We start from the raw sequence: 24,612 nt of genomic DNA, 5'->3' as shown, positions 1-24,612 counted from the left end.
GAAGGGGAAAGAAAGCAAAAACACCTGGGACTGTATCAAACTAAAAAGCTTTTTCAAAGGAAAAGAAACTATCACCCAAACGAAAAGGCCACCTACTGAATGGGAGAAGATATTTGCAAATGATATACCTGAGAAAAGGTTAATACAAAAAATATACAAAGAACACATACAACTCAATAGAAGAACAACAAAGAACCCAATTAAAAAATGGGCAGAGGACCTGAATAGACATTTTTCCAAAGAAGACATACAGATGGTCAACAGGTACATGAAATCTGCTCAACATCACTAATTATCAGGGAAATGAAAATCAAAACCAGAATGAGATATCACCTCACAACTATTCGAATGGCTATTATCCAAAAAAGAACAGATAACAAGTGTTGATGAGGAAGTGGAGAAAAGTGAACCCTCATGCACTGTTGGTGAGACAGTAAATTGGTACAGCTACTATGGAAAACAGTATGGAGGATCCTCAAAAAATTAAAAAGAGAACTACCATACAATCCAGCAATTCCACTCCTGAGTATTTATCTGAAGAAAACAAAAATACTAATTCAAAAAGGTATATGTACCCTTATGTTTATTGTAGCATTACTTCACAATAGCCAAGATATGGAAACAACCTAAGTGCCCATAGATAGATGAATGGATAAAGAAGATGTAATGGAATATTTCTCAGCCATAAAAAAAATGGAATATTTCTCAGCCATTCATGACAACATGGATGAACCTTGAGGTCATTATGCTAGGTGGAATAAGTCAAACATATAAAGACAAATACTATATGATATCACTCATATTTGGAATCTAAAAAACAAAAGAAACAAAAAAAACCAGAAACAGAGTCATAGATACAGAGGACAAACAGGTGTTTGCCAGTGGGGAGGTGGGCGAGAGAAGAAGAGAAGTAGGTGAGGGAGATTAAGAGGAACAAACTTCCAGTAACAATAAATGAGTCACTGGGATGAAACAGACAGTGTGGGAATATAGTCAATAATTATGTAATATCTTTGTATGGTGACAGATGGTAAATAAACTTTTCGTGGTGATCATTTTGTAATGCATAGAAATATCAGATCACTGTGTTGTGCACCAGGAACTAACATAATGCTGTAGGTTAATTATACTTCAAACACAAACAAATAAACCAAAACAAACTCATAGCAAAAGAGATCAGATGTGTGGTTACCAGGGGTGGGGGATGGGCAGAGGGGGAATTGGATGAAGGTATCAAAAGGTACAAACTTCCAGTTATAAGACAAATAAGCACTAGGGACGTAATGTACAACATGATTAATATAATTAACACTGCTCTATGTCATATATGAAAGTTGCTAGGAGAGTAAATCCTAAGAGTGCTCATCACAAGGAAGATATTTTTTCTTTTTCTTCCTGTCTACGTGAGATGATGGATGTTCACTAAACTTATTGTGGGGATCATTTCATGACTATGTAAGTCAAACCATTATGTTGTACATCTTAAATTTATACAGTGCTACATGTCAATTATATCTCAATAAAACTGGAAGGAGAAAATTTTAAATAATAAAGTAAAAAAGAAATTAATGAGTAGGGAAACAGTAGGTCATATTAAAGTCCTTGCTCCTTGGAAAAATAAACAAACCACTAGAAAATTCGGTGAAATCACAAAGTATACAAAATAAGAAATTACAAGTTGGAGACAGCCTCTTCAATAAGTGGTGCTGGGAAAACTGGACAGCTACACGTAAAAGAATGAAATTAGAACGCTTCCTAACACCATATGCAAAAATAAACTCAAAATGGATTAAAGACCTAAGGTAAGGCCAGACACTATAAAACTCTTGGAGGAAAACATAGGCAGAACACGCTATAAGTCACAGAAAGATCCTTTTTGACCCACCTCTTAGAGTAATGGAAATAAAAACAAAAATAAACAAACAGGACCTAATGAAACTTAAAAGCTTTTGCACAACAAAGAAACCATAAACAAAACGAAAAAACCCTCAGAATGGGAGAAAATACTTGCAAATGATGCGACCAACAAGGAATTAATTTCCAAAATATACAAACAGCTCATACAGCTCAATATCAAAAATAAAGAGACAAAGCCCAATCAAAAAATGGGCAGAAGATCCAAAGAGACATTTCTCCAGAGAAGACATACAGATGCCAACAAGCACATGAAATGATGCTCAACATCCCTAATTACTAGAGAAATGCAAATCAAAACTATGATGAGGTATCACCTCACACTGGTCAGAATGGCCATCATCAAAAAAATCTACAAACAGTAGATGCTGGAGAGGGTGTGGAGAAAAGGGAACCCTCCTACACTGTTGGTGGGAATGTAAATTGGAGCAGCCACTATGGAGAACAGTATGGAGGTTCCTTAAAAAACTAAAAATAGAGTTACCATATGATCCAGCAATCCAACTCCTGGGCACATACAGAGACAGAACTATAATTCAAAAAGATACTTGCACCCCGATGTTCATTGCAGCACTATTTACAATAGCCAGAACATGGAAGCAACCTAAATGTCCATCGACAGATGAACGGATAAAGAAGATGTGGTACATTTGTAAAATGGAAGACTACTCAGCCATCAAAAAAATGAAAAAATGCCATTTGCACCAACATGGATGGACCTAGAGATTATCATACGAAGTGAAGTCTGACAGAGAAAGACAAATAGCATACGCTATCACTTGTATGTGAAATCTAAAAATATGATACAAATGAATTTATTTACAAAACAGAAACAGACCCACAGACATAGAAAACAAAGCTTATGGTTACCAAAGGGGAAAGGGGGAGACGGGTTTGGGATTAAAATATACTCACTACTATATATAAAACAGATAATCAACAAGGAACTACTATATAGCACAGGAACTATATTCAATAGCCTGTAGTAACCTACAGTGAAAAAGAATCCAAAAAAGGACATGTATATATATATATATATATATATATATATATATATATATATATATGAATCACTTTGAATTTATACCTGAAACTATCACAACATTGTAAATAAACTATATTTCAATAAAAAATTTTTTAAATAAGATAAACTTTCATTAGAATAAAAACAAATCTATCTCTATTTGCAGATGACATGATAGTATGCATGGAAAATCCTGTAGAATGAGTGATAAAATGAACTTAAACAATAAAGGAATTAGTAAGGTAGTAGGATATAAGATTAATATGTAAAAATCAGTAGCATTCATATGCACAAATAATAACCAGCTAGAAGATATAATTAATGAACAAAACCATTCACTAGGTAACAAAAAAGATAAAATTTTAGGATCAAACTTCATAAGAAATGCTCAGACTTTATATGAAGAAAACTGTAAAACACTTCTGTAAGACACAAAAAAGAAAAAATGGAAAGACATTTCTTATTCTTTATTAGCGTGTCTCAGCACCATCAAGATGTCGGTTCTCCCTAAGTTAATTTAAGAATATAATCTGATTCCAATAACAATTCCAACAAGGTTTTTTATAAACCTAGATACACTGGTCTTAAATTTCATATGCAAAATAAAGACAACAGGGTCAGAGAGATGCAGGGGAAGAGGGAGCAGAGGAGAGCTGAGATGGAAGGGAAGGGCTGAGAGATTCAAAGCATGACAATGGCTGAGCTGCCATTGCTGTCTTGAGGATGGAGAAGGGGGGTTACTGGCAAAGGAACAGAGGGAGATCTTAGCAGCTGAGAACCACCACCAGCCTACGGCCAGCGAGGAGGTGAGGAACTCAGTCCTGCGACCACCTGCAACTAAAGTCCTATAAACAGAATGGATGGTCTTGGAAGCCAGTTCATACACAGAGCCTCCGAAAAAAGAATGCAGACTTGGTGTCATCTTGATGTCAACCTTGAGAAACCAGGGCAGAGAACAAGCCAAGCCAACCAAAGGTCTGACCTACAGAAACATGCAAATATTATACTCAGACCAGCGTGAAGAAAACGACCAAGTCTGCTGAGGAACATGAAATGAAATGAACAAATGTGGTTAGTTTGGGACAAAAAATTTTATTAAATTACACTAAAGTTCATCTATTATAAAGCATAGGTGAGAAGAGTCAAGAAGATTTCGAAAGAAGTATATTGTGGGAGACTTGTCTTACCCAGATATTGAAAATTTTTTAAAGCTACAATAATTAAAATGCAATAGTACTATCTCAAAAATAGACAAATATAATAATGAAATAGAAAAGAAAGCCTGCATTCAAAACTGTGTGTATGATAAAGATCATTATAAAGCAATAGAGAAAGAATAAATTACCTAATAAATAGTGCTAGAAAAATTGGTTAACAGAAAAAAAAAAGGTAGCTCATATTGTATAGTAAAATAAATTGTAGCTGGATTAGAGAGTTGAATATTTCTTAAAAGCCAAATAGGTGAATATTTGTATGATCTGAAGGTGAGAGGAAACCTTCCAAGAATTAAGCAATTTTTAAAAACCCACAAGATGAAGGACCAATATAAATAAAGATAATTAAGACCTTACATATAAAAATATGCCAAAAATATGAAAAATAATAATTGGATGAAACATCCACAAGACTTATGACAGTGAGAGTATAAATAGTCATAATATGTGAAATATTTTAATAGAAAAACAGGAAAATATATCAAAGGATAGTTCACAAAAGAGGACATAAAAATGACTGGTAAAATGCTTAAAAGCTTCAACAGCAATAATAATCACGAAAGTTTCTAGAATGAAAGCTCTCTATCATTGAGGGCAATCTCTTCTGACTGAAAGGTTAGCCTTCATGAGATGGTCCGTTGGCTTATTACAGCCACAGGAAATTGAGTAAAGTGATGTGATATGTCTCTTGAGATACATTTTTTAAAGCTTTGGACTATGTCAGTCGAGTATAAAATTCTATTGATCAACAATTATATGTGATTGGCCTTGAGATTACAAAACTTTTTCCACAATTAATGGAAAGAATGGCTGCCTTTTAGGAAATCCTATTGGGAATATAATTTTTTTTTTTTTTTGCGGTACGCGGGCCTCTCACTGTTGTGGCCTCTCCCGTTGCGGAGCACAGGCTCCGGACGCGCAGGCTCAGCGGCCATGGCTCACGGGCCCAGCCGCTCCGCGGCATGTGGGATCTTCCCGGACCGGGGCACGAACCCGCGTCCCCTGCATCGGCAGGTGGACTCTCAACCACTGCGCCACCAGGGAAGCCCTGGGAATATAATTTTTAATGTTAGTTTATGCCAGAAACAAAAGAAACTGTACTATGATGATGAACATAAGATTTATAGGATCCAGAATTTTAAGAGCTAATGGACCCTCATGGACCACTGATGTCAGCAGTTATGGTCTTTTGAATCACAGATGTGAAGCAGGTGAAATTGACCTTAGTTTAGCTTATTGTAATGTAAATTAATGTGAATTACCATGATGAAATCAAGGTTGGTTAGTCTCTGGCCTTCTCTGGGGCTCTTCAGTATAGACCCAAACCCAAGCAGTGGACTACAATTGTCTTGAGTTTATTTTAGGGCCATAGATATACAATTGAGGGTTCTCTTAATCCTAAGAGTGTTGAGCTAAAAGGTTGTTTTCAATTGCAAATTCCAGGCCTATGAAGCAGAACACGGCGGTGGCCTGGTTTTCCTTTCCCTGGGTAGGGTGAGGGATTGGTGAGAGATGAAGAGTAGGAGGAATGAGGGAATATTAGGAATAAGGCAATAAAGTAAACTTTTTCAAGGAGGTGTTACACTGCAATCATTTTCTTCTATACTCAACTCCTATAGACATTAAATACGTGAAGTATTTTTCACAGTCAGGAATAAAATGGCTATTACTCCCCCTTGTTTGCAAAAGCAGTTCCCACAATCCAAGATTAGCATGACTTATTAATGATGATATAGTGAAAGCCACCTTTGTGTTGAAGAAATGTTTAGTTTTATTAAAAACTAACACAGGGTTGCAGGTCAATTATACTTCAGAAACAATCAGAAACAAACAAACATACAAACTCTAAGGAAACGACAGTAAATTTGTGGTCACCTGAGGCGGGGTATGGGGAGATGGAAAATTGGATGAAGGGGGTGAAAAGGTGCAAACTTCCAGTTACAAGATAAATAAGTGCTAGGGATGTCATTTACAACGTGATACATATAATGAACCTGCTGTGTGTTACATATGGAAGTGGTTAGGAGATTAACTCCTAAGACTTCTCCTCACAGGGAAAAATTCTTTTTATTAAATGTATCCGTGTGGGATGATGGGTGCTCACTAAATTTAGAGTGTTCATCATTTCATGATGTGTGTAAGTCAGATCATTATGCTGTACACCTTAAACTCATACAGTGCTGTGTGTCAATTATATCTCAATAAAACTGGAAGGAAAAAATAAATAATCTCCCTCAGTTTAAAAGAAAAAAAAAAAAAAAGAAGAGTGGTCCAACCTCTAGGGAGGAGAATTTGAGAATGTCTAATCAACTATATGTAGCCAAACCTCAACACAGAATTCCCTCCATGAATTTATCCTGAACACATATCCCCAACAATATGAAAACACGTACTGCCCACACAAAGTTACTCAGAGAATGTTGTTCGTCAGTCTAAGCGTAGGAAGCCGATTGAATAAACCATGGTACCTACACACAACAGAGTGCCATGAGGGGAGGAGAGAGAGGAGGAAAGGGGAATCTAATAATTTATAAACACAACATTCCACTGTGTACCCTCAGTCTTGGGGTAGAGGGGGAGAGAGAATGTCAAATTCCAAATTCTTCTTAGTAGGTTGTTTATAGTAATGGCATGTGCAAAGCAATTCTGGAAGCATTGAACAAATGAGTAAGCGTGTTGATGTTGAAGCTAGAGTTTTCACTACAGAAAGAAGGACATACAAATATGGGATGCTGAGATGCAGAAGAGAACCCTTTGGCAGCGGGTTAGAACTGGAGGTATTGGTGTGAACTCAAGACTTCATATATACCTATGTACACGTATATTTACATGCACTGACATGCATATGTATGTGATGATACTGGTACGCAGGTATATGTATAGATAGATGATAGATAGATAGATTTTGATTTAGATTTAGATTTCTTAGGTCTCTTTAACGAAAAGAGCGTAACAAACCTAGCACCCAGACCTCCCAGGAGAAATCTCTGACTCCAAGCCTGGCCCCTAAGTAGACGGGCTGCCTGGGACACCCACACTTGCGCTCCTCTGTTCTCCAAATCCTACGATTTCTTCCATCTACCATTGATAGGATTTTCGGTCCATCTTCCTGGACTGCCATGAAGTTTATAATAATCCTCAGGACCTTAAAGAACTTGTGCCAATCCCAAATTGTCACTGATTTTTATTCTGTGTTCCTGCAAACATTTCTTTAAAGGTCGTATCAAATTTGGATGTCAATTGGCATCATGGTAAACTTCCCTTATTTGCCCCTGATCCCACATTTCTATGCCCACACTTTTTGTCTGACATTATGGGTCTAAAAGTCTCGCCAGAACACAAGGGTCGGAAAGATCGGCCACAGCAAGTTAAAACACATTAGATTGTAGAAGGCATTCAGTAGAGTATGGATTTTTTTTTTAAAAGGGGAGAAAAGAAACACCTCATTGGCTGAGAGGGTTTGCAGTGCTCAAAACTTGTTGACCGAGGATGTACCCACAGGCCCACCGGCTGACAACACAGCTGTGAGAGCCTGGGGGAAGGTACATCAGAGACTCATCGCATCATCATAAAGCAGTGCTTTATCATGTCTCCGGTACCCGCCCAGCCCATTTACCACCGGTAGATTGGATTGGTGGCACAGCTCTGTCCGCAGCCGAGACTCCGTGTCCTAGGATGCAGGGCAGCCCAACTGAGGGAGACCCAGGGAGGCACAGGACGCCCTCTTACCCAAACTGCGGTCCCCAAGACGGGCCTTCCACCTACCGGAGGTGATCTGTGCTCCGATCCGGATGCCCTGACTTGGGGAAGCAGGTAGGAGCCGTCACCACCCAGACAGGCCATGTCTCATTCCTTGGAGAAGAGTTGGTGATTCTTCCAGGGCTTCAGGAAAGGCCAGAGGGTCTAACTGACCGGCCCCAGAAGGACCTGTGTCCTACGGCAAACTCAGGGGCTGTGGTTTTGTTAAGTGTGAGCTCACTACTCCTGGGCGGGCCGCTCTTGCTTCTGCTCCAGTTTTCCTTTTCTGCATGTGTTCTTACGGCTGCTTTTGCTGATTAATTCTGGCACACAAGGGAGCTCAAATGGCTGTGTTTTTAAGTGTGAGGCTCATCCAATGCTAATCTCAGGTCCAGGCACCCCATTGTCCTCAGTTTTGAGGTTTGCTTAATTTGCTTTTCTCTGGATGAAAAGAAAAGGGAGGAAACATAGATTTTCTTCTTTGCAAAGGAAACATAGATTTTCTTCTTTTCCCCTTTTATCCCTGAACTGCCTCATACAGTCCTTTCAAGTGGCTTATGCAAAGGATTAAAAGTGCAGGGTGAAAACGACAAATAGAAGCTGGTTCTTTGTCAGCCTGTGAAGTTCCGCGAACAAACTGAAAGTTCAGCTGAGGTCTATGAAAATGTTAGCAGATGCCAAAATGCTGGCAGCCAGGATCTGTGTCTTTGTGCAGGAACTGAATAGCTACCAACAGCTAGAAAATTGTTAAAACCTTGGCAGTGATGGAATAGTCCTACGAAAAAGACAGTGAGAAAGAGAGAAACATTCTCAAATGATTCGATTTATGAACTTATAAAAGAATGTTCTCTACAGATCCTAAGCCTCTAAGCATGTAGATAACTGAAATACTAAGACTTGGAGACATTTATTTTTTAATGATGCTATTAGTAATAGTGGTTGGAAAGAATATGACTTAACTTGAAAATTTTTGTGAAGGGATATGCATAATTATTAGTCAAGATTTAAGTCTGCAACAAGCAAAAATGTAAACTTCTAAGATAATTCTAAGTTATTCAGAATGTTAACCACACGACATCTTAACAAGAAGGAGATTTTTTTCCCAGTAGCAAAAAGCTTAATTAATTACATTAATATGATCATGATTAGCCCTTCTTAATTATTTTATGCTTCTGAATATTTAAATTGGAAATATATCTACTGGATTCATCTTTTTAAAAAGACATTAGTCAACCTAGCAAAAACATTTAGGCTGAATAAAATGAATTGAAGCCAATATCAAAAGTTGAAAGTGCTCTTTATAAAGTAGAATTTGCATTTTTAAGATAAAATATAGGGCTTCCCTGGTGGTGCAGTGGTTGAGAGTCCGCCTGCCGATGCAGGGGACGCGGGTTCGTGCCCCGGTCCGGGAGGATCCCGCGTGCCGCGGAGCGGCTGGGCCCGTGAGCCATGGCCGCTGAGCCTGCGCGTCCGGAGCCTGTGCTCCGCAACGGGTGAGAGGCCGCAACAGTGAGAGGCCCGCGTACCGCAAAAAAAAAAAGATAAAATATAAGTGACAAAAATATGATGAAGGCAAATAATTGGGAATTTATTTACTAATCAAGTTATAAAAGGTGTAAATACTTCAAAAATGCTTAGTCAAGGATAATTTCCTTTTTTATAAGTATAATAGTTTTAATTTAGCTTTATCAGAAATTAATGTTTTGCTTTTATTTCTTTAAGAACAACTTTTATATTCAATCAAGTCTTAACAGATATTTGGCTGTAATGATGGAAAAGAAACAGTAGAGGGCACTTTAATTCTCTAACAAAATAAAACCATTCCTAAAACCTTGTATAAATCAGTAAAACAGACAGTGGGGAGATTTGAACTACTGATACCTGGTAAAGGTTAAACAAAAACCTGAAGCAAGTTCCTCTGCTTCACGTAGCCTGATAAAAGATAACTCAGATAAATGGTGATCTCTTTTTTTAATCCATCGGTAAATAAACTAGATAACATGAAAAACAAGTGTTCTCAGATCTGCAAATTCACGAGTCCATCAATTCAAGAGTATTTCATTTAAAAATCTCACGTTTATTTGGAAATCGCCTGATCTACTAAACGTACTGATTGAAATCAGTAAATTCGCGTTATCCAGGATTTTTTGTTTGTTTTTGCGGTACGCGGGCCTCTCACTGTCGTGGCCTCTCCCGTTGCGGAGCACAGGCTCCGGACGCGCAGGCTCAGCGGCCATGGCTCACGGGCCCAGCCGCTCCGCGGCATGGGGGATCTTCCCGGACCCGGGCACGAACCCGTGTCCCCCCCATCGGCAGGCGGACTCTCAACCACTGCGCCACCAGGGAAGCCCAGGATTTTTAAGAGGTAGCCTGAGTGCTCTCAATATGTTAGAAGCAGCGCTGTGTAACTACTTCCCGTCCTATACCCACTAACGATTAGCTTTAGTTACGTCACTTAATCAGTTTCCTCCAAAGTTATCTTTATCATCATTATCATTTCAAAGCAAGGTCCCTGCTTTCAAGTTGCTCCCACTCTATTCTAGCTGAAAAAGGTAAAATTAACATGCGAAACAGCAAACAACAGAGAAGGCAAGGCATGGTTACATCTAAAGTGTGTTGCTTAGTGTGTAAGTGACCCCAAGCAAGTCATTATCACCCCCAGGGCCTCAGTTTTTACATTTGATAATGCGGTTCTGTACTTGATGATCTGACTAAACCACTATCACCCATTCTTATTTTGTATACTGGTCTATCAAATTTGATTAACCAGTTCCCAAGCTCTCAACAGCTTTATGGTGGTTCTGAACCTTTTGGGGTGTCAGGACCCACCTGACAATCTCACAGGAGGGGTGGAACTTATCCCCCCGAAAAATGCTCTGAGGTATGTCTTACTCTTTCAGGAGATTCAAGGACCTTCAGAAATCAATCCACAGGCTCCCTTGTGGATTGTTGGGCATAACAGTTCTTACCTGTGTCAAGAATCTGTAAAGGGACACAAATTATACAGCTCCCACATATTTGGGGGTCATTCCTAGACACTTTACATGTTGTTGTTGGGTGAAGATGGGGGATTAGGCTGGAAGTGCAGGGTGCGCCACGCCAAGCAAGGCCTGACTCTATCCCATAGGCAACAGGAAGTACAGGAGTGCTGCAACAGAGAGGTGGGAGATGCGCCTTCTTAACAGCAAAATCAGAGAGAAGGATGCAACATAAACAGAAGAAAGACAGAAAGTGGGAGATCCTCAGGGACTCTGCCGGCACAGTCATCTGGGAGGCTTAGTGAGAGCCTGTTTGGGACCTAGTGCTTATCATACTAAGTGAAGTAAGTCAGACAGAGAAAGACAAATACCACGTGATATCGCTTACATGAGGAATCTAAAAACATGAACTTATCTATGAAACAGAAACAGACTCATAGACTTAAAAAACAAACTTACAGTTACCAAAGGGAAAGGGGGAGAGGGCTAAATCAGGAGTGTGGGATTAACGTATACACACTACTATATATAAAGTAGATAACCAACAAGGACCTACTACTGTACAGCACAGGGAACTCTATTCGATATCTTGTAATAACCTATAACGGAAAAGAATCTGAAAAAGAATGGATCATATATATGTGTATAACTGAATCACTTTGCTGTACACCTGAAACTGGCCCAACATTGTAAATCAATTATACTTCAATTAAAAATGTAAATAAAGTAAAATAAAATAAAACCTTCCCCAAATTAGGGATGCCCCCTTTTCTAAGATAGGCCTAGTGTGATTCTGTGTCATAAATAATAAGACAAATTTGCAAACCCCAAGGGACGTTATGAAACAAGATAAAGGGCTGTCCTGCAGCTCCGTTTATTTTCTATGCAGGGCAAGAGTGGACCCTAGCAGCCTGCTTTTGAGTTTTTCTGTCAACGTGGGGGACTTCAATGGCCCAGGGTCCACTGAGGGGACGTGGCACCTGCCTCCAGAACAGGCAAGACCAGAGGGCCTTGCTTCCCACCCACATCCAGGCCAAGTGACAGGTGTTCTGTCTCTCCTCATTCCACCCTTCAGGGCAGAGATGATGCACTGCTCATCCTGTTACTTGAGGCTGGACCAACATGGAGACACCTCTGCATTCTGTAGCAGCCAGAACGAGCAAGCAAAGTTTCTGCACAGGGAGCCTTCTCACAGAACCTTAGTGAAAATTTAACGAAAATTCATATTTCATTATGTACATGTGTAATGGATATATTTATATATTCATTTATTTATGAATTTAATATATATTTAATTTCATTAAATTATAGGTATAGATCGATAGACTGTCTTCAGGGAAGTTTGCACAAGGATCCTGGCACCACCACATTTTGCCAAACATTGTTTCCCGTAAGAGAGGGAAAAGATCGTGAATTTAAAGGTAAGAATTGGATACGGAGATGTTCTTATTCTTATAAATTTGGGATTTGGCCAACAGCCCCCAAGAATAGAGCCAGAAATCAGACAGGGTCTTGGAATTGGAGAAACAGGTTGGATTCAAGCGTCGGTGTGTTGATTCTACTCAGGAGGTGGTGTATAGTTAGATGTAGGACACGACACTAGCAAGTCCAAACCAACTACAGGACAAACACTCCACGTCCTTGGAGGCACCTCGTGGTCTGGCCCAGCCCACCTTCCCTCCTCCCGCCCCCAGCCGCCCACCACACAGCCTGTGCTCAGTGACACCAACACTGCCAGGTCCCCGTGAGCTTGTGCATTTCTCACCCCCACTATGACTCTCCACCCAGTGAAGTCCTGGCCATCCCCAAGTCCCAGTCCCAGAGCCACCTTGTCCGTTAAGCCCTCACTAACGCCCTCTGCCCACGTGCTGCAAACTAAACAAATGCCCCTCCCTCTGGACCACTTAGGACCATGCTCACCCGTGTGAAGCTCCCAGAGCATCGGTCACGCCCTTCTTTCCCCTGCACAGGCGGGCTCCTCCAGCGAGGAACCTGGTCTAATTCCTTTGGTTTCCCAAGATTCTAGCACAATATTGAAACATAATAGGAAATAGATGAGTATTTCTTAAAGAAAGAAAGGGAGAGAGGGAAAGGAATTCCAGTTAAAGGCCTTTATAATAAGAATCCAGTGAAAGTCTCATGTGAGCCTGAATATGAAAGTGGCATTAGGAATGGAAATTATGAAGAGATTGGGCGATTGAATGTAGGGAATGAGAGAGAAGGGCCTGAAGATGATTTGACCACGTTCTCTGACCTAAGAGATGAGAGAACATAAACAGGATATTGATTGAAAACACAGGAAGAGTAGGAATGGGGTAGGAGGTGATTTCTCTTTCAGACGCTACACTTGATATCCAGGGGACCATCCACGGGTAGATGCTTCACAGACAGGTGTGTATTCAGAGCTGATGCCTTTGAAAAGTTCAGAGCTTAAAGCACAGCAGTGGAAACGACAGAGTGGGTCCTATAAAGAGAAAAGGACCAATGACTGAGTTTCCTGTTCTGTCTCTAAGAACGAGAAAAAGAAGAGGAGGCGGTAAAAGAATCTGGTAAAAGCCAGAAGAAGGTATCCAAGAAAACACAGTGTCGCAGGAGCCCAGGAAGGAGAGCAATTCTACGAGAGCAGGAGGCCAAAGGTACAGGATGCTGAGGATGAGCCAGAGGAGGACCGATGGAGACACTCAGGGTAACCCCAGAGATGGCACCCTCACCAGACAGGGCGAAAATGGAGCCGTGGCCATTGTAGCCCCAGAGATGGCAGCCTCACTAGATAGGATGAAGATTGAGCCGGTGGAGGGAGGGAGGGAGGACATTCAGTGCAACCTGCTCTTCAAAATGTTATGTTTAGTCATAGCAGGGGTGAGGGCTGTTTCCATTCATTCCGTAAATTATTTCTAATCGTGACCTCCTTTGGCCTTTAATTGAATATTGACTTAAGTTTCATTAAAGTTTCAATTGCCCACAACTACTAAGATAATTTGTGCTTTTTTAATTGAAGCAGTTAAAAATAGAATCTATGTAGAAGGCTGAAGTTGGAGTGAAAAAGTATTGATAGCCATTAAATCCAGCAGGTGTGGTATCCACCTAACTGCTCTGGAACTGGACCCTGAAATGGGGTCAGGGTTGCGTTGTGAGTCCTACACTCTTGAAGCCATCATTTCTCACTTGGCTTTCTCCTTCTGTCACTCTGGATTGCAGGCTGTATTGTTTAATGTAGCAAAGGGAGGATTGAAATGTCTGCCTTCCTTGCAATTTAAGTACTTTTTGTCTCATTGCCTAGTTATTATAGAGGAGATCATAGGTTTAGACAGATTTTAGATCATAATCAGTGGGACTCGGGGCCATCTGTATCCAGTCCCTGCCCATCTTGGTAGGTTTATTCTCCTGAATTTAGAATGAAGACCTGGGTGTTTTAATTTGGGTTTAGCCAATTATATTTTCAATACACTTGCTGAACTGATCTGGGGAAACTTATTAAGATCTGGTTAAAAAACAGGATTTTCAGAGATCAAAGATATTAACTAAATAATATATTCAGGGTCATCTCACTCTGTCAGTGACTTCCTGGAAATTACACCTGATGAATTTTTACAAAGGAAGTATTTCCTTCCCAGGGAAAGAAACAGGCAGCCAAGATGAAAGACCCTAAAAGGGGCTAAGAAAACAGAGGGAAAGGGCTTCTGCTTCTGCTAATTCCTGCTAAAAGCCAATTTTAAGAAAAGCTGTATTCTATATGTAACATATTTACTTAGATATATAATTTACTGGTAGATTTTGTTTATTGCTTATGTACACGTTAGTGTCTCCCCAATAGAATGTAGGCTACAAAAGGGCAGGAATGTTTATTTAGTTTGTTGATGGGTCCCTAGCACCCAGAACAGGGTCTGGCACATACTAACTGCCCCACAGCTGTAGCATGTGTAAATGAATAATCGACAAATGCCCGAGTCCCGGGGGTGTTTCACTTTCCCACCACAGGGGAGCCCTCTTCAGCATCTCCCATCCTGGCTACTTCCCCCTCTAAGAACCCCTCTGTTCTCCCAGGCAGCACACGTCTGAAGCATCTCACTCCCCAGAGAATAGAGTCCTGGTGAGAGTGGTCCATCTTCTGCTCTACCATTTAGGAGAGGGCATCCCCCACCTGCCTTTTGTGGAAGTGAGAGAAAGGAGGTGAGAGCCCACAGGGTCTTGGTTGAGGCAGGGAGGGAGATTAAAAAAAGAAACAAAAAACACCTGGACACCAGTCTTACGACGTAATTCCACTGAGACCACAAGCTGAGAGACACTGGGTATATTAGCCTAGTTTCTGTTGCTGAGTATTCTGGGCTCTACACTTCAACAGCAAGCTGTCGTTTTGATGATGACGTTGTCGATTGCCCCAAGACAAAAGGTAAAGGTTATGGTAAAAAGCCATGTATTTAACCTCTGTGGATAATGTTCACTCCACCCAACCCCCTTACTGAACAACTGAAGTGGCTACAGTATTATAGGGAGACAGGAAACTAAGCTACACATTTACGATATCACATTACCTGTCCCTGTGTGATGCTTGGGTGGGGCAGAGTCACACTGGCCAAACAGTAGCAGCTCTCAAAACGTGAGGAAGCAGGAGAAAACAGGAGGACGTGCACTTTGGCACCAACAAAGACCCTCTTATCCCAGCGTGGTGGCCGTGGAGACCACCGCTTAGATCCCCTTCCGAGAAACCCTGCCTGGGGAACGTGTTTGACTGACAGCCTCCAGCATCTTGGAATCTGCCCCAGCACTCGTGGCTATCTGTATCCAGGCGAAGGTGGGGCAGGCGGGGTTCCTAGAGGTCAGCCAGCCTCCTGCTCAGCGTAGAGCTCCTCTAACACAGAGCCTTCGCTCCAGGACTCCACTGGGCTGGCTGACACTTTCTAGAAAGCACTGCAGTGTAGACTTCCTGTCCAAGCCTTCCTTCCCTCTCTGCTTTCAAAGGCATCAGATCTGCTTCCAGGTCTGAAGGTTCACCTGCCCCCTCCTGCCCCCTTCTGGTTTCCCCTTCACGGGCACTCCTCCGGTGACTCTCTTGCACGTCTAACCCTGTCTTGGCGTTAGCTTCTCGGAATATTTGAACTAGTACATCTCCAACTGCCAGTAGATCCTGCTAAGCACACAGTCCTTGATTATCAATGTTAAAGGAAGTTACTACGGGTGAAGATAGCTTCTAAAAGCCTTATTGGGGACAATGCACCCCCAAATGTAGGTGGCAAACACCATCTCTGGTTATGTAACGGAACCAGTCAAGGAAGGTCTTGACCTGGGCTGCAAGGTGACTTCGGGAGGTCCTAGACCCGTTGAGTATACGTGTATTATGTTGAGTGTGTGTCCAATTCCGCCTGAAGACCTATAGGTTTCATCACATTCATCTGCAGAATTATCAGCAGAGGCAACTAATTGTCAGTGAACTGAGCAGCTGTTAGCACGAAATCTGTATCATGAACTAACTTATTTTATACAAAGTTATAAAACTTTCCACCCCAAACTAAAGGGGCTTTAGTCATTGTTCGATCCCTGCAAACTAAGCCTCTCGTACAAAGATAATCAGTACTTCACCTGATACTGAACTTTAAAAAGCCATGCTCTGAAATTTAAGGAGTTATTCCATGAAAGAAGTAAGTCATCGAACAAGCAATAGGTTTATTTTTTCGTATCAGGGGGCCAAATCTCCTGGTGGATGCTCCAGCTCTCAGCCCAGATGATGCTTCAAGCTAATCCACTGGAAAGACTGTGGAAAAGTACCTCTAGCAGCTGTTCTCAAGGAGAAGGTTTATGTCAGCACCACTTACATCAGCTGAGCTCAGAACTTTTGTGTCAGCAGCATAAATGCTGGCATGTCAGCATCTCTATTTTATACCCCCCAAAATGGGTCTAGTTTAATTAGACCAAAGACAGGAAACGGTTTGTTGAGAGCTCAACCTGGATGTAATGTCTTCCTAAGGAGACATTCCCATCCCGCCTGGGGGACCATCGAATATGTCAGTAAAAAGCCAGACCCTCATGACTTGCCCTTTACAGGAAACTATTCTCAGAAAGGAAAAACTTTACCCCTGAATCCAGTGGAGTATTTATGGTGAGTTGGGATAATTTGTCCACACACCCCCAGACATCTGTGCTCTGCTATCACCAACTTCAGCCCTGCACTCTGAATTCTTCCCTCGGCAGGTGGATCTTGTTTCCAGGCTCAATTTAAATGTGAAAAAAGCTCCTTCTGCGGAGAGAACTAGCAGATCAACCCACAGACCAGCCCTCCAGCCCATTGTCACGCTGGAACGGGCAGGTCCTTCCAAGGTAAAGCAAGTTCCCCGGAAGGAAGGGTAGACTCGTGAACAGCAGACGGCTTAAGGACACATACAGAACTCTCTCCCTCTGCCGGTAAATGTCCTTTGAATGTACTTGCCTCTTACTCTGATGGAATAACTCATGCTCAGTACTCAACTTCTCAGTCACTGGTAGCGCCGTATGATCCTTTTAGGAAGCAGTTCAAGTGCATCCTTGGGAAACTTGGAGAAGAGATTTTTGTTGGGGGGCTGGGGAGGGCAACAGACGTATAGGCTGCTGTCTATTCAGCCACCAAGGGGAGAATTAAATCCAGTAAGTTTTAGAAAATATTAGATCATTTGAAACCCTTTCTGTGGAGAGCCAGGTAGCGGTAATAAACAAGAGAGGAGAGTGAAAGGCTGTGCTCAGACTTTTGAAGTAGAAACCAGAGATTTCTACCGTTACCTCCTAGCAAAGTTGCTTCCTGGCCACCTGAGTTCCTTACTTATATTTCTTTCTTTTTCTAAAAGGAGCAGTCAGTCACCTTCATTCTGAATGATGGCGTCTGTTCTGAAATACTTCCCTGTACTGCATTTTTTGAAGGAGCACAAATTGCTGTACTGTTGTCACTACAGAGCCACTATGCTAGATTTCTGAGGAATATAAAGGACACACAAAAAAACCTCTGAGGATGAAAGAAGGGAAATTCTGTCCCTATCACGGAAATTAGAGACAGCTGGACTTATGTGCGTACCAGAGTGAATGATCAAAGAAGCCATTACAATACTGTACATGTAGCTGTGAACATAACTTTTTGGAGGACATCATACTAACTAGGATTATGTAGGGGTGCTTTTTTAATGACATGAACAAAGCAGTGTTAATACCAGTAAGGTTTCTGGGTCCACTGTGTTGAGCAAGCAACATGGAACCATGGATCTAGCCGTGGCCCTTCCACGGACAGCCCACGACACTCTGAGTGAGTCACCCATCCTTTTATCTCTTGGATTCTCCTCCAGCAAAATCAGATAATACTTCCTACTTGCCAATACGCCCTGGAGAGCCCTTGAGAAGCTTAGCCCTGGGATCCAAAATCCCAAGGATATTCGTATTTCTCCTGGATGCCGCCTGGGGTGGCTGCCTAGCTCGCAGGATCCCCAAACTAGCCCCTGTGGTGCAGGAAGTTTGTCACAGAAAATGGTCATTTCTGGACTGCAGGAGGCTAAGCGCTTATCCACAGCCATTTAGTACAGGCATAGACACTTCATTCAAACTGGCCTGACTAAATTCTTCTCCCCGGACACCAAACGGAAAGACGGAAAGGCACACAGAGGTTGGAAACTGTCCATCTAGAGAGTCGGAAAACGTTTCTTTAAAACTCTCAGCTCCTCCCCACACACATTGGAGGGGATTCCTCACCGAGCCTACAACCATCACAGCCGGGGCCTGCTGTGGACCACAGGGACCCACACTCCGCATCCCTTTGGGGGGCTCCATTCGGCAGCCCTCCACCCCACCGAGGGTCGATCACATGCCCCCAAGACTCATGCCTCTGGGTAACCCAGGAGCCCCATGGCCGGGCCCTGGTTCTGGAAGTTGGCCTGGGAATTACTCTTGCTGGCCGGCACAGCATCTCTTTTGTGGGACTGTAAGAGACTGAGCTGCTGGGATGCTGCTGACACACTGATTTGGGAGCCCTACACACGCTATCCGTCCCTGTCAGAGAGCATCTCTAGTGGTAAGAATAAAGTTTGTTTTGTGAGACTTTTGTTTCATATGTATGTCTATAGGATTTGTATATATATTTATATAAATATTATTTATATTATACAAGTATTTATATAATATATAGAGATGTTTATGTGAATATGTTATAAATTTATATTTATATATATTGGTATATAATAAATATCTTATTGTGGGTCATAGTAAAAACGAATGCCCTTGCTGAACTACCCCATTCACCTGAAAATAGATTAATATCTGTAAAACCAGTGTTGGTAAGCAGGCAGTAGCAACACATGCTACAATGTAAAGTTTATCTCCATCAAAACAACTTAGAAGAGGTAGAAACAAAGGAGAAACATCTAGAGCAAGATGTTTATTTACAATTCCATTCATACCATTCCATTCACAATCCATTCATCATGAGTCAAACAAACAAAATAGATGCGTCCTTTCTTTTGTAACTGGGCAGAGCTGGACACCCTTAGCTCAAAAGGGACAAGTGGTAAATGCAGACAGGTTGGACTTCCCTGGTGGCGTAGTGGTTAAGAGTCCGCCTGCCAATGCAGGGGACATGGGTTGGAGCCCCGGTCCGGGAAGATCCCACATGCCGCAGAGCAACTAAGCCCGTGCACCACAACTACTGAACCTGTGCTCTAGAGCCCACGAGCCACAACTACTGAAGCCTGCGTGCCTAGAGCCCGTGCTCCGCAACAAAGAGTAGCCCCCGCTCGCCGCAACTAGAGAAAGCCCCGTGCACAGCAACAAAGACACAATGCAGCCAAAAAATAAATAAAATTTAAAAAAATAAATAAAAGATAAAATAATCTGTTGTTTCAGTTTTTAAAAAATGCAGACAGGTCACACAGGCCTTGGTTCACAACTGCCTCGCTTAAACAAAGCCAAACAGGGTATCACCTCTAAGCCCATTCAGACATCTGAGTCTGTCATTAACACAAAGATCTCAAAGTATGACCTTCACATGTCATTGCCTCTACCCCATCTACCATTTTGCCTGGCTTTTAAAATCCTATCATGTTACTGATTAATAATTGAAATGTAAAATCCTATAACTGAGTTATTTCTATTAGATTTTTTCATTCCTATGGAAAATAAAATTAGTCAAGATAAGTAAAAAAAATCAAAATTCCAAACAATTTTACATTTGCATGACTCCTAGAAACGTCAAGTCTATTTTTAAATCTTCCTTAATCCATTCAGTCATTCGCGTTGAGAGTCAACATGTTAGCACTGTCAGTGCCTGGTCAGGCCTGAAAGAAACAGACTCTATGAGTCGAGGCTGAAAGGAAAGTTCTAGTGCACGGAAAGCTGTCAAGTACCTCATGATTTCTTCCAGTTTATGGGTGCTCATTATAACAGCATCCATCCCTCTTAAAAATCCATCCATGACTGTCAGATATTCTTCCTTCAATTAAAGGTTATTCTCCCTGATAATGTTTCCAAAAGGATGCTCCTCTTTTCTTTAAAAAGTGTGGACAGAGGGGCTTCCCTGGTGGCGCAGTGGTTGGGAGTCCGCCTGCCGATGCAGGGGACGCGGGTTCGATCCCTGGTCCGGGAGGATCCCACATGTCGCGGGGCAGCTGGGCCAGTGTGCCATGACTGCCACGACTGACGGGCCTGCTCTCTGGAGCCCGCGAGCTGCGACTGCTGAAGCCCACATGCCTACGGCCCGTGCTCTCCGGCAGGAGAGGCCACCGCAATGAGAAGCCCGCGCACTCAACGAAGATCCAATGCAGCCAAAAATAAATAAATAAACAAGTAAATTAAAAAAAAATTTTTTTTAAAGTAACTCAGGCACATACAATAAAAAAAAAAAGTGTGGACAGAGAAAACAGATTTGATCATCACATTCTTTGACAGCTAGCATCACCCAGCCCACTATTTTTTTCTTTGAGACACCACAGCCTTTTTATGTTGGTGCTGTCTCTGTGTTTATGACATCTATCACCACGTACCTGTTAGGGTAAAGCTATGGCACCACAGGGAGAGGCATCGCCGGCCAAATCCCTTGTAGGTTATGTCAGGGTGAGTGATGGTGGTGGAAGCGTGGAGAACAGCAGAAACTGGGAGATTCCAGGATGCTTTAGCGAGATCAGAATTTGTGCAAAGCTCAAGTGTTGAGTGTTTCCTCGAACATTTTTCATATTCAACCTAAGCCAAAATTTTATCTTTAAGCCCAGATCATTCCACAAACCAAGTGACTCAACTAAGGGTATTTTTCAGTATTTCGTTATCCAGTCTGATGGGTCCACAGTAATTCAGTATTTAATTCTGAACCCACTTGATATTTTTAGGAGAGGATCACAGCCTTATAAAGAAAAGGATATAAAGAAAGGGAAAATGCAACGATTGGCCTGTGACTGCTAAGCGCTCTTTTCAGAGAGGGGAACTGTTACCTTAAAGCGCCACGCTCCACGTGCAATTAGAGGGCCTAGAGGAGCGCCCTCTAATTATGGTGGAACATCTATAACCATGTCAAAGCTGGGTTGTGGGGATTATCTCCAAATGACACTATACACAGAGTCACAGAAATACACCGACAGCGTATTCAACTCTTGGTCACGCAATTTTAAACATGCCCCATTTGCTGGCCCATTGGGCCTGGGTGGCTTTTAAAAATAAATCCTGTGATCTCCAGTGAATAGCACTTTTTGTGGGTGTGGGTGTTCATGGTTTTGTTAAATGTAAGCATTCAAAATAGATCACAATTTTCATAAATTTGTTTTGGCATTTCCTCAGTTTTTTATAATCTGGGACCTTCAATAGTTGGACGTGGCCACAAGCTCTCTGCTGTCCTTTCACACACCCCAACCCTAATCCTGCTTTGGTCCTCGCTGTTCCTTTCTCCCTTTGCTGTTCCTAAGGAAGCAGGTCCAACTGACCTGCCCCCCTCACCGCAGAATTAGCGATCCCCTCCCCTTTGCTCTTTATTAATATGCCGTCACAGTCTGCGCTACATGTTTCATATGAGCGTGTCTGTCCCTCCATTTGCTGCGAGGACTCAAAGGCAGGGGTGTTACCATTGTCAAACTCAACAATGTTCTTCATTCCCCTCCTCAGATCTGCTGGTACCCAGGGCCCGCTATGCACTGTGGCTGTTTGGCATTGCTCACAATGTTTACGCCCTTGTCGCCCCTTTTGTGTTGTATACTAATCAAGAGTCAGTTTCTTTTATTCCCACCAGACTTACAGTTATTGTAAGTGTGTGATTTCTTTAAACACTAAGCAAATATAAAACGAGTGCAGCAGAAATGAAACATTTATTTCTGTGAAATGTATCCTGAAAGTTTTGGGGAAAAGTAGATGAAGGTGAATCATACAGACACACAGAGCTGTCAAATAAATAATGAGAGATACCACTATACACAGCTGAGGGGAACTCAAACACCTAGAAGGATTCTGTCCTCCAACTGACTGTAGGTATCTTTAAGTCTGTGCTCCATCTTAAAGAAATCACTGTTGAACAGGATAATACATGAAGGTCTGGTTTCTTTCAAGAACAGGATAGAGATCCAGACTGGAAAAAAAAAGTCTTGGCTTTACATCAAAAGATCGGCAAATTAATTCAAGTTAAAATGAAATGTTTCAGAAATATCCTCTAAAGTTTTCCCTTCTTTAACCTGCTTTTAAACATGAACTAACGAATTCCTGATAAAAGGTCTTCTACTGAACCTTGCGCTGTCCCTATGAGTTTGGGTAAAAACTGATCCAGACTAAAGCTAGGGAGGTTGTCCCTCCCTGACGGTGAACCTGAAATGTGACCTGAGGTACTGCCAGTGGCCCTGAGTCTCCTCTTGGAGGACGCGGAACAAATCAGGGATGAGGGATGGAGATAGGAAGCCTGTGGATTTGGGTCCCTGACTATTTCTCCCGAGGCCAGGCCTCCACCCTCCATCCCACGACTGGTGACGTGATGGCATCTTTTCCTTCTGCTTAAGTTCACTCAAGTTGGGGTTTTTTTCGCACGTAAACAAAGAGTCTGATCAAACAAAAAATAAAAGACACCATTACTTTATATACTGTCATTACTATAGAAGTTGTTAGTTGACTCAACAGATATTACTGGACATCCCCTCTGTGCCAGGCTCTGAGCTTGTGAACAAACCAGACCAAAGGCTAGACTCTCACGGAACTCGTAGGCTAGTGCCCTGACGGCCGGCGTGCATTGCAACTGTTCATTTTTATTTAGCCCACACTAATATTTGTATCATAATATAGATGTGTTTATTATGCATTAACGACTGGTAGATCCAACATGGACATTAAAGAAAGAATATTTTCAAGGGAGCAGCCATAACCCTGTAGTACATATTGTAGTATATAGTTGAATACCAGAGAGAATAACTACACGCTCTAAATCATATCCCCGGGCAACTGTCCAATGCAGAATTTGGTGTTGGAAGAACCGTGAGATTTAATAAGCATGGAAATTCCTTACATTAGCCTGATATAAATATACACAGGCCTCGTTTGGCTTGATCACTGCTACCACAATGCCTGCAGAGTTGTTAATCTGGGAGAGGTCTACAAATAAGGAAAGTAGAACCCAGAGAAATCAGTGATCCATTCATGGTCAGCCAGACTGCCCGGGGGGCAGATCCCAGCAGGGTGAAGATACCTGGTAGATCACCATCGGTTGGAGCTGTGTCACTGAAGTTTGTCACCAGTAACACACAACAGTGACACCTGGCTAGCGAGAGAGAAGGGTGTCAGCCTGTTCCCTGCCGGTGAGCGGGGAATCGTGCGCTCCCCGGCACAGCCTGGGGAAGGGCTGTGCCCGTCAATATCATAAGTCAGGCGTCTCCTGTCACTGGGGCCCCAAAGCTGACAATCACGTGAGCTGGTGGAAAAGCCAGGACTCGCCCCTGCGTCCTGAGGCTTTTCAGAGAGTTTCGTCTTTTAATCAACTTATGAAAAACGATAGGATAGACTCTCGATCTTTAAACATGGAGAAAGAAGAAAATTTAACTCATAGTTAGGCGTGGCCCAAGGGCAATAAACCCGTATCACACGGAGCTCAGTCTGTGGTGTCTGCAGACCCCGTTCTGCCTCTGTTCCTCAAAGAGTAATCGTACTGACCTGGAGGGAATTGTATTCTTCTTCTTTCTTACTTAACTTCTGCTGTGGTTGAGGAGGTTAGTATCCTAGCTAAACTTGGACCTCGTAACGTGATACCGGAACAGGCCAACTAACGTCTTATTCAAAAACCTAGAATGGGGCTTCCCTGGTGGCGCAGTGGTTGAGAGTCCGCCTGCCGATGCAGCGGGCGCGGGTTCGTGCCCCGGTCCGGGAGGATCCCACATGCCGCGGCGCTGCTGGGCCCGTGAGCCATGGCCGCTGAGCCTGCGCGTCCGGAGCCTGTGCTCCGCAACGGGAGAGGCCACAGCAGTGAGAGGCCCGCGTACGGCAAAAAAAAAAAACCTAGGATGAAACAAACATCACTGACTTGGGCCTGCTCCTGTGAACCTCAATTTCCAAAGCTTTCGGTGTCAATAACCTCCCCAACAAAGCCGTGTGCTGGCCTGACAACACTCACAGCGACGGATCATCGCGGGTCTGTTTATACTTCCCAGCAAAATCTAATTTCTTGTAGTTACCGCTGAGACTCAGGCTGCCTTAATCAATTGAATTCCGAAAGAAAATGAGCATCTGAGAAGTAAACCTGAACTTATTAAAACAAGCTTCCAATCAAAATTCCGGCAGCAATGGGGCTTCC

The sequence above is a fragment of the Delphinapterus leucas genome, chromosome 12 (genome assembly GCF_059928025.1).
Source record: "Delphinapterus leucas isolate spDelLeu-1000000601 "Yukka" chromosome 12, BTC_Dleu_Yukka2, whole genome shotgun sequence".
NCBI lineage: Eukaryota > Metazoa > Chordata > Mammalia > Artiodactyla > Monodontidae > Delphinapterus > Delphinapterus leucas.
The sequence above is the reverse complement of the archived record's forward strand: the minus strand, read 5'-3'. Positions refer to the sequence as shown.